Genomic DNA, 11,253 nt, shown 5'->3' with positions numbered 1-11,253 from the left:
CATCCTTCAAACTTAAAATGGTATATTAAAATCAGAAAACTGTTTAAACCTTTCCCTTTTCTGGAATTACAGTTTATAGTTTTGTATTTATTGAATGCATTCATAGGCTCCCTGAGGATGTGAAATGTATGGAAATATATGTGCATTACTAAAGAAAGAACTAAATTTATTCTTTCCCCACATCATGCTCTTCTTTGCAGTGGAGGTTTTTAATTCAATACAGAGCTAGAATGAGATGGAGCCAATTTCCTGGTCTATATGTGTGACAAATGCTAAAAGTGGCACAAGATTAACAAATTAGTTGAAGTATAGATCTTAAAAGATTTTTTTCTGTGTCTCTAAATCAAAATTCATATTTTATTTGAAACGAAACCTTCTTTAGAATTCAAGAATGACCAAGGACCTTTTATTTCTCTGTATTTAAGATGAAAAGAGAGGATTTATGACAACATACTTGCAATTTTTTTAAAAGCAAATTTTATTTGTAGGAAAGCTTACAAAGATTATATATTTGGAATATGAAATTATTTTAATTGGAATCCAGTGACTTGGGTTAATAATTCCAATGTGAGATTTGGTAAAAAAAATTAAAAGTTTTTTTTTTTCAAAATAAAGAGCTATTCCTAAAATAAAAGCATAAAATGAATATGAGGGGTAAAATTTATTTATTTCTGTATTTTTATGGGTAAAAATAATGTTTACAATGTTAGGTCCCAGATAAATTTGCTTTGATTTTAAACTTGCTTTTCTAATAACATTTCTTATATTTAATTTTAAGTGAAAACTATCAAAGCTTGGCTGTTTTACCTAACTTCAGAATTATGTGTTGATATATATCTAACACCAAACAATAAAAACATCTGTGACAATAAAAGCATAGAACAGTTGTGGGATTGTTTAATTTAGGAGAAAATGGCTATGTTTGATAATCACGTGTCCATGAATAGATTTCTCCTCTTTGTCGAGAAACTTATATTTTGCAATTTTTTTTTTTTTCTTAAAGGAACCAACGTATGATGTGTAAGGGATTTTAAAAAAGGTATTCTGAAATACGTGTTTTGGATTTAGCTCACTCATTCAGGTTGAAAGCTTTGTCACATAGCCCACCTGTTTTGCTTGGGCTTAAATTATGTAAAAATACAGCATCTTAAAGCAAGCAGTCTTACTTGTTGTACCCAAACACTATAACATGCTTAAAATTCAAGAAGAGTTCTATGCAGGTTGTATGCCTCAGTCACCCAATCTCCTTCCACATATCTGTTCATGTTGACAGACTATGTCATAATACATCAACAGAAAGATCAGCACAGAAGAACAAAATTTCATCGCCTGACAGCAAGAGGAAAACTGATTTTCAGTATTAAATTAGTACAAATATACCACTACCTCACTTCCAATAAGTCTACTACCTTTAAAAAATAAGGCGTCTGCTATAATCACAAGTATATGCAAAGGCAATTAGGTTCGTTTATTTCTTTGGTATCACCCTTTGACTGACAGCCTATTTTCATTTATCTTTTACAAGTTATTTTATTTGTTGTATCTTGGAAACAACTTAGAAAATTTTAAAAAATACAATTTCTTCCTGAGACATGAAATATTACATATGTAAAAATATATATCTGCCAAATGTTTGGAGGACAATCTCTCCTAGACTAATCATGAGCAGAAACCTTCTGGCCATTGAAATGGAAATGGGTATTTAAGCTTCTGAGAAAATTTCAGTACCTTTTTCATATAACATCTTGCTGTGTTTGGATTTCAGGAGAAATTTACCAATACCTGTAATCAATAATGTCTTTTGCAGCCTAGGGCATCATCTGCCGCTTAGGCTTTTAATTTTGCCCCTGTTTGAACACCCTGCAACATATGCACTTCTCTTTTGTCTATTATCCTAGAGTTGTGCTATTCCCAAATATTGACATCATCTACTTTTATCAGCATTAACTGCTCTGAAGCTTCCCAGGCTCATGCTCGGCTCTATTTCTCCCTATTGATTATCTTCCTCACTCCAGCAGGTAGCTAGCCAGCGAGGCTGTCCTGAGAAATAGCTTCCAATGACTTTATACGCACAATTTACACGGAATTGTTTAAAGAAGATATTAGCCTCAATACAAATCAGTGAACCTCATTTAGTCAATACTGCACAATTCTGCTGTTGGCACCCTGTCACATGTTCGACTTTACAGTCAGCTGCTGCACCCAATCTGCACATTAGCCATAGTATTTAGTTTCATATTAAAATGAAGCTGGTTTTTTTCGCTTTTGCTTTTCTTTTTGAAATTTTTTCAGTATACTCTTTACATCACCTCACTGAGCCATGTGATAGTAATATATTTTGAAATACAAAAACCTGAGATTAAATGTTTGATTTTTGACAGTGTTCTTAAATATAATAAATTCAAAAGGAAATACTGTTAAGTTAAAATGGAGTGTTTTTCATTAAGTCCAATCAAATGGTAGACAACAAAGGATCTTTTATTTGAGAATATGAAGTGAAAATGAAAACCAGAAAACCTTTACTAAGAAAAGGTCCAGCTAAATTATGTTGGAAGGAGGTCTCCAGATTGAGCTTGGGTGTTTCTTTTGCTAAAAGTGAATTAAACTAAGATATGTTATGAAGAAATATTTTACAAAGAAGCAAAACTTAATGCTTTGTGGAGATGAAAATAAGGTCTAAGGACGGTTGACTTTGAAAATAATTCGAAAGAAAGATCACATATGAAAAAGATTGCCACAGCATCTGATCTTTTCTTATAATCATAACAGGGAAATGTTTGGGGGAAAGTAATGCTGCCATGGCAATGCTGTAAAATTCTAGAAGGGGTGTTTACATTTCAGAATTACCCCTCCTTAAACTACTGGTTTATGATAGCTAATGAGATGATATCCAAATGTTGAAAACGGGAAAATTCGAATGAAAATCTAAATGTGAAATATAATATAATGAAATAACTAAGCAACATAATACTACTCTGATCGTTTGTGCAAATATTGCAAAATGAACTGCAATACATTAAAATTCTTCAGTGGTTGTGTAATACATAAGTGAAGGTTTACATATAAAAGCTTTAGCTATCAAAAAAAAAAAAGGATCTTTATATCATATTGTCCTAAATTTTTTACTTGAAAACATCACCAACATCTTGGGGTGTATTCTGAAAAGTTGTCATTAAATCTATTTGCATATCTCTTTGTAAACTGAAGTTCAAAGTAAAATAGTGCATGCTGATCAAAATAGTCCATTTGTTATAAAATGCATCCTTTAGCTTTAGTGGGTGAGTGGCAGAAAGCTTTGGAGAAGATGAATGATAGAGAAAATAATAATTTCAGGTTTAAAGGTTTTAGAGGGGTGAATATTTTTTCTGTAAGTAAGAAGAGTTGAACACAATGACAATTTTAAATGAGTTATAATAGTAGATTTTGAAAATTAATACAGAAAAAAAATAAAATTACATAACAAATTATTGTAAATATTTCAAAATGTTCTCTTTTTTACTATAAAATGTTAAAGGTGATTTTTGTATGACCTTTGCTTTCATTTCCTTTCTCTTTAAATATCACTGGTACGGAGCTGGAGCCCTGAAACCCAGGTAGGAAAGACACACTGAAAGACGGCCAGTCTATCCTGACTGTACATTTTTTCACACATTTATTGCAAACTGACACTCATATAACAGCTTTCTTTTTTTTTTAATCACAAAGATTCAACAAAGAACAATTCCAGTATCAAGGGAAAATCATATCTCAGAAAAGAGAGAAATGCCATAACTGCCTAATCAGGCTGCATAAACCAAGTATGGCAAAGATAATTGTACTATTTGTGTGTGACAGCATTTTACCATTTAAAGAAGTCAGTAATCTACATTTGAGAGTATTTAGGTGTAATTGTGTACATGCGTGTATATATCATATATTACATGCAATGCACAAATATAAATTTCAGCCCCAAATGAAATGCACAAACATTTCATTTGTCTTTTTTTAGTTTAAAATATTCTTCGATGAATATGTATTTATATATTAAATATACCTCTACCAACTTAATTATGAGATTTCTTGTTAGTCCATATGTCATATGATATTCTACTATTAAATATGATTGTATACTTTATGTATTCACTTAAGCACAAGAACATTCTGAATGAAGCAAACGGAAAGCACAAGCAATGCATACACATTAAGATAGGTTTTTAAACTAACAGCAACAAAATAGTCTGATAAACTTTTCAAATAAATAAAGACAGTGATATTTTTTCCAAAAAAATTATCTAAATTAATGCTTTAAATGTAAGTGAATGTTGTTTTCAAATTACGTCAAAACATAAAATTCTCAATGATTCTCCATAGTAACTTTCAAAAGAAACTAATTTTTAAAGAGCTTTGATTAAATCCCTAAAATATAAAGGAAAATTATTTTTATTTTCTGTTTATTAAGACCCATCTATAGCAGAAAACATGAGTCCAGATCTATAATCTTTATAAACATTATGAATGTTCATATTTATGATGCATATTAAAGATTGATGTTTAAGATCTATAGTGACTGCCTATACAGATTACCAAGATGATGGCAAAAATCATGCATATCATTCCACTGAATTAGTTTTAGTAGCTTAAATGTGTTATAGTGAGTCCAGCTATTTCAAATAAGTCTTCTTTTCTATAAATATTCTGACTAGTATAGCCTAGTCACAAAGGATATTTTACAACAAAAATTAACTTTAAAAAATAATATTGAATTCTATGGGATATTATCCTTTCTAAAAGTATAAATTTATCTAAACTAAGCACACATACATACACAAACATACACACACAAATTTTGTCGGTTTTGTCATTGAAGTAAACTGAAAATGAAGCCATTAAGGTGATTACTACATTGTCATCCATGCAACTCTGTAGCTTTTAAAATATGTAAGCATTTCATTTAATCCTAGTTTTACATATTTATCAATATATTGGTAACTATTGTCATTGATTTTTATAAAGTGTAAATATTTTAAAATATCAACTAACACATGTATCTATTCAAATTCTAAGACAATTTCATTCATCCAGGAATGTAAAATCAAACTAAATAGCTAATTGAGATATTTCATAATGTCTCCATTTTACAGAAAAATGTGTATTAACAAAGTACAGTATTTAAGGAAATTAATGTTAGCCTTCTTATACATAGAGAGCACATTTGTGCACCTATTACTATCTATATAAGTATAGATATATCATTATATATGTCTTGTCAATCTATGTATTTTGTGCAGAGAAGAAAAGCATTCTCATAACCTAGAATAAAGGAGTATAGGTATGTGTGTATGTGTGTGCCTGCTTGTAGAGACGGAGGAAAAGAATTGGTAGATTTACAGAGAGGTATTAAAGTAGAATATTAACATGTTTGAAAATGAATATGAAGGCATTGTACTATATAAAGAAATATCATTGATAATTTTTCTTCTCTCTCCTTCCTCTCTCTACGTGAGTGTATTTGGCTGCTAACAAGGAAATGAACATTTGACATAAAAGGAAAAGATAACTGTGTAGAAATTTCAAATGGGTATTTTGGTTAAAATTACTAAATTTAGATTCACTTGGGTTTTCTTTTCTGAAATATGAAATAAGGAGCTTGTAAAATGGGCATGAGAATCACAACATATTTTGAAATATTTCTATTAAAATTTTCCCATATAAATATTTGTATCATTAGTACCTTATAACATTACAAAATATTCTGAAGGAATGTAAAAATAGCATGAAATAAACCTGAAGGGGTAATCTTTGTAGCATAAAGATCAAGATTCTAAGTAAAGACAAAGTTCCTCATCATTTGATTCAGCCATAACTGTTTCAAACCTCCTAGTTTAATGATTTTTATCCTTCCTATTTCTACTTGTTGTTTTTCAAATTTGTCATTGCTTCAATATTCTAGGGCTGAAAAGGAAGTAATGTAGGGGGTAAAACAAGAATTTACATAGCCACCTAATAGTTAATATCTTGACCACCTTAAGATTATGCATTTAAATAGTTATAATCCCAGTAATTCCAATGCTACAGCATCCAGGGGATGCTATTAGATGCCTTCAACAGATAGATGTCCTCAGTGATACTTCATAGCAAGTATCATTTACTAGTACCTGACTACCTAGATTCCTGAGGCTTTTAGTCTAAAAACACATTTCTATATAAAAAGAACCCAATTTAACTATAAGGGTAACAATGATGTCATGAAGTTGACAAAAAGTGGTAGACAAAAAGTTATCTGTAACTCCCAAGTGGACATATTCATTCTCTGATTCCTAGATAATTAACAAGGGTAAAACAATACCTTGATCACCTCTTTTCAAGATGGTAAATTCATGATATAAGCTAATGATACAGTGGAATCAAAGTGAGTTATGGGGATGGGGGAGGATATGGGCGATGGAGAGAGAAATACCTTTTTTCCTGGCTCCACAAAGGGTTGAGGGCCTAATTATTTTTAAGTATAATCCAACCAACCTCTTCTCATGCTTAGCTGCACTGAGTGACACTATTTGTGATGCCCAGTGTGCTGAAACTGAGCATGTTGCTGTCAGTTTAAAAATGACTATAATAAAAGTGACCATGAAGATGGATCTTGTGATTTTGCGTTTCTAATCAGTCATCTGTGAAGAACACTTTTGCTTTGATTCAGCAGACTGGTGACAGCCATGATTGATAGTGCACAAGGTTATTAACTGTCTTCCTATTAAGCTCAATGTTTTACCCCTCTAGGTGCATCTCATACTTTAAGTTAAAATACTTACTCAGGTAAGGTCAAGAATGAACTCTATGAAGATGGTATCCATTCTGCTGAAAACGAGCAAGGCATCCTTACATAGATTTTTTTTTTTTAATTTAGCACTTAAACTACATTTAATTCCACCATCTTATTCATTAGCTAAAAAGAGAAATTTCCTCCTTCCAACAGCATCCTATGGTGAAAACACTAAATGTACAGAAAATAGCTTTAAATGTAAAGATTTGAATGTGGAGCTGACTAGCAACATGTGTGTGGTATGTATGTAAATCTGTGTTTAAACAGATGGTCATATACCCATAATCTGAGGGTATTTTTAAGGGTAGACACTAAATTGATTTATGATTACAAAATAAATATCTGCATAATATATGCAAAAATTGTTTAATTTTAGATAATCTATACATGGCAGAGAAAAAATAATAAAGAAAAAATAATCATTTCTAAGAAACTCAAAGGATCTAATAGAATATCTAGATATTTGTTTTCATTTAAATGTAATATATTAATTTATGAACTTCATCTTATTTTAATTTTTTAAAATTAGAAATATTACATATAGATAAACATTTGAATGACAGTATCTGTTCACATCTTTGACTAGCATACAGATGCACACCCGTACACAAGTAGTATTATAGAACCTAAGGTATTCCACTAACTGAGGATGTACCATTCATTAAATGAAAAAATGAAATTTTTAATGCTCTCATATTTCCTGTATTCCTTTATTCTTACTGAAGCCAAAATGTACTGAAAGATTTTTTGCACACTTTATTTAACTTCTCTTTAAAAACATTTTAAACTTACAAGTTTGTTTCTGGGAGATAACGAATTAAATATATGCATTTTAATGTAAAATTGTGGTATTATGTTTCTTCCTACATTTCCCACTGTAAACACTCAGTACATGGCAAATGTAATATGAATTAGGCAAAAATATTAAAGGATGTCAATAACTTGGCACTGAAATAACCATTTAAACTATAACCAAATTTCAGTTCTGTGTGCTTGGCAGTTCTTCATTGAACAACTCTACAGAGTGGCACAGAATAAGAAAATGTTACCAGCATGTTATTAGAATTTCGGTACAGGGAATATCATCCTATGTCCAAATGTTTTCTCTAGTATATCATGACCTGTTTCTCCAATGTCAGTTATTATACCCGTTTTGGGTCTGTAATAAATTATATTTTGAAAATGCACTGTTTTAATATTAGGATCCATCAACAATGAAATATAGAGAAAGTAAGGAAATGAAGTTCAAGATTTCATTGAATTTTTCTCTAGAGCCACAAAAATTGGCTCTCTGTCCTACTTGCTTAATATTACAATTGCTGTTTTAAGAAACCTTTCCAATCCTCTAGGATTTTATGCATGCCAAGGATAATTTAAATACACACTGAGAGCCTAAAAATGTTAAAATGTTAGATCAATATGAAAGCTGTTTACTTAGTGAATTATGTTTATGTGAAGTGGGCTTAAGGGTAGATTTTAGAATTCATACAAGATTTCCTCAATACGACACATTAACTTCAATATTAAACGGATTTCTCTTTCTGTCTTTTCCAACTTCGATAGACAAATGCGTGTTCTGAAATTTAGAAATCAACGATGAGATAAGTGATAGAGGGGTTTATATGATCAATGATAACATATTGTACAATTATTTGTCAAAGTTTTCACAGCAGAATTATAATTATAATGGAGAAATAACACGTTCTGTTTCTCAAAAACCTTGTGTGCTTTTAAAATCAAAAACGAAAAATGCAGTTTCTATCTATTTCATGTTAACTAACAAGATGTTCTAAAATATTAGTGAAAGTCCTGTCTTCTTCCATCTGCCTACTTGGGAGTTTCTTAAGGAAAAGGAGGAAATACAAAGGCCGGGTAGGCCCAAGAGGGACACACAGATTTCCCAGTTACCCATTTCCTAGTCTTCTCTGTTTCTTCTCTAGAGAATCAAGATCTAGAACACACATTACACGCAGCACACATTTTAGGAAAGAACAAGGCAAAGGCCGTTTCAGGTAAAGTTTAGGTCATTTCCAAAGCAATTAGCATGGCTGAAAGTGATGTTGAGCTTTTGTAGAATCCAGCACTTAGCAGACAGTAAAAGTTAAAAGTGCCACAGTTTCTTGTATCCTTTTGGAACTCCAGAACAGAATGTTTCCTTAATTTTGTTCAAGCAAGCGATAGAACTGGTGAAGAAAAGCCCCACACCTTTGTGCAAACCCCTTAAATTTGGTTCTGAGGCTACTGCAATTTGGTTTCATGGAATACTGGGGCACAAGGCACCTTTAGTTTACAATACCTAGGGCTTTGATTACTTTAGCTTGAAAGTCTCTTCCGAAGCCCTTCCAATCCTTCTGGCAACCCTCCTTCTCCTCCTCCAGACCTACGAGGGGACACAGGGTAGGGGTATGAACTGGGTGGTGCACATCTGTGTAGCCAGACCGCGGAGGCTGACAGCTGCTGTCCACTCCCAGACTGTGTACCTGAGCGTAGAGGCCACTCTGCTCTTCTGCCCAGCCCACTCCAGCCTGCAGTGTTGCTGCTGTCACACCAGCCGGTGATCTGATAGGCTTGTCGGGTTGCCATGGTGTTGACTTCTTGCCTCTGAGGAGCTGCCCAATGACTGGAGGTCTGGGATTAAAGCGGGAAGAGGCAGCGGCCGCAGCGAATTTCAGCGGCAGCTGCAGCAGCAAGAAACAAGAAGCGAGAGGACGAGGTCTTTAGACTGAGCTCCGCTCGCAGCCAGGGCTGCCGGGGAGGGAAGGAGAGGACAGGGGGGAAGTTTGGAAGGATGACCACTCGAAGCCAGAAGATGCAAGTGAGGAGTTTGAGACCCGCTCAGGAATAACATATAAGCAATCTGCACGCGCTGAGAGGGAAAATCGTCCAGAATTCGTTATTATTCACATAAGATATTATCCGGGCGGGGGGGTGGGACTGGGGTGTTAAAAGGGACTTAAGTGGGTGATATACTGCCTCCCCAAACCCCCTCCCTTCATTTGGGCAACGAAGTAATTTGACAAATTAAAGAGGGGCTATACAGAGAACTTTAAATCTGGATAGCTAACTTATTCCGAGAAGAGAAAGTGCAACTAGACGGCAACCGAGTAAATGAAAATAGTTGCCGGGGAGCACGGCCGGCGGGGGCGATGCTGACTGGTGGGGGCGGGGAGAGGGAGGTGCGGAGAGTGCGTGGGACGCACAACCCCGGACCGGAACCGTAAACTAGGCAATGAAAGGGAAAGAAACCGCTTCTGTTATAAATTAGTAGGTAGGTGAAGGTTACGCAAAGAAGAAAAGGGAAAGTAAAGCTGTTAAAAGAATAGAATAAACCCCCTGGGAGTTAAAATCGCAATACCACCCCCACCGCCCTCACCCCCACCCACCCCCGGCTCTCCAATCCAAGGGGAGGAGGAAGAGAAAGAGAGTGCATTCTGGTGTGATGAGAACTCTCTGGAATGTCTGGAGGAGAGGATAGGAGCGCGAGGGTAAGAAGACCCGGGTGCTAAATAAATGGCGTGAGAGAGAAACGAGGGAGGGGCGGGGTAGGAAGGAAATATTCGGCGATTCACCGGAGGGACTTGGAGATGCAGAAGAGTGAGATTCCAGTAGAAGGAAAAGAAGTGCAGAAGTTCAGACCTGTAGCGTAAAGGAAGGAGGGAACGACTAGAGTCAGTAAGAGAGGAGGGAAAAGGTGTGTGCTGCTGAGGGAGGGCGTGGGAAGGCACCCGCTGTCAACTGGAGGGAGCAACTGCTAGGACAGAGGGCAGAAAGGGCAGAGAATTTTACGGACTCTGGCGGTGGCGGGAGCACCGCGGGGCAGCACCGGCGAGCTGGAACCAGGTGCCGTGCAGCCCGCGCCCCGGCTCGGGGCGACGCAGGGACTTTTCTGGCAAGAGGAAGAGCTGCTTGTTCGCCCTGACGGAGTCACGATTCACCGCGAGTCCCAAACACACGCCTCACTAACTACTTTACAGCCTCTTTCATTGATTTTCTTTAATAAATAAACAGAATACCCGTTACAGCAACACTTCCTCTTGCTGCAGCTAGCTAGAATGCCAGAAGCTCTCTGATGGTTTCATTTCTCCGGATAGCAGTTTTTATATCTCTAAATAAATTGTTTTCCTTCACTGAAAAGATCAAATGTGTGATTCCATTCAGTTCTGGGGAGTCCAGTCCTCGCCCCCCCCCCTTCTATAATTTGGGAATCACCTTTTAGAGTAAGTAAAAGACAGGTTCAGACACAAGTTTGAAGACCTGGTAGGGCTCACTGACATTTGCATATTAATTTTTGCTAATAAGAAGTAACTCAATTTGGAAGGAAAACGCCGGTAAAGAAATTGATTCCCTTGCAACTGCAGGGAAATTAACACTAGTCCGAGAGCCACACCTAAGCTACTCCCCTTGAGTTGTCTCTTAAAAATATTTCCTTTAAAAATAAAGTATTTATTTTAAAGTGG

Source organism: Lipotes vexillifer, unplaced genomic scaffold, assembly GCF_000442215.2.
Source record: "Lipotes vexillifer unplaced genomic scaffold, Lipotes_vexillifer_v1.1 scaffold1962, whole genome shotgun sequence".
In the NCBI taxonomy this organism is placed as follows: Eukaryota; Metazoa; Chordata; class Mammalia; order Artiodactyla; family Lipotidae; genus Lipotes; species Lipotes vexillifer.
Note: the sequence above shows the minus strand (reverse complement) of the source record.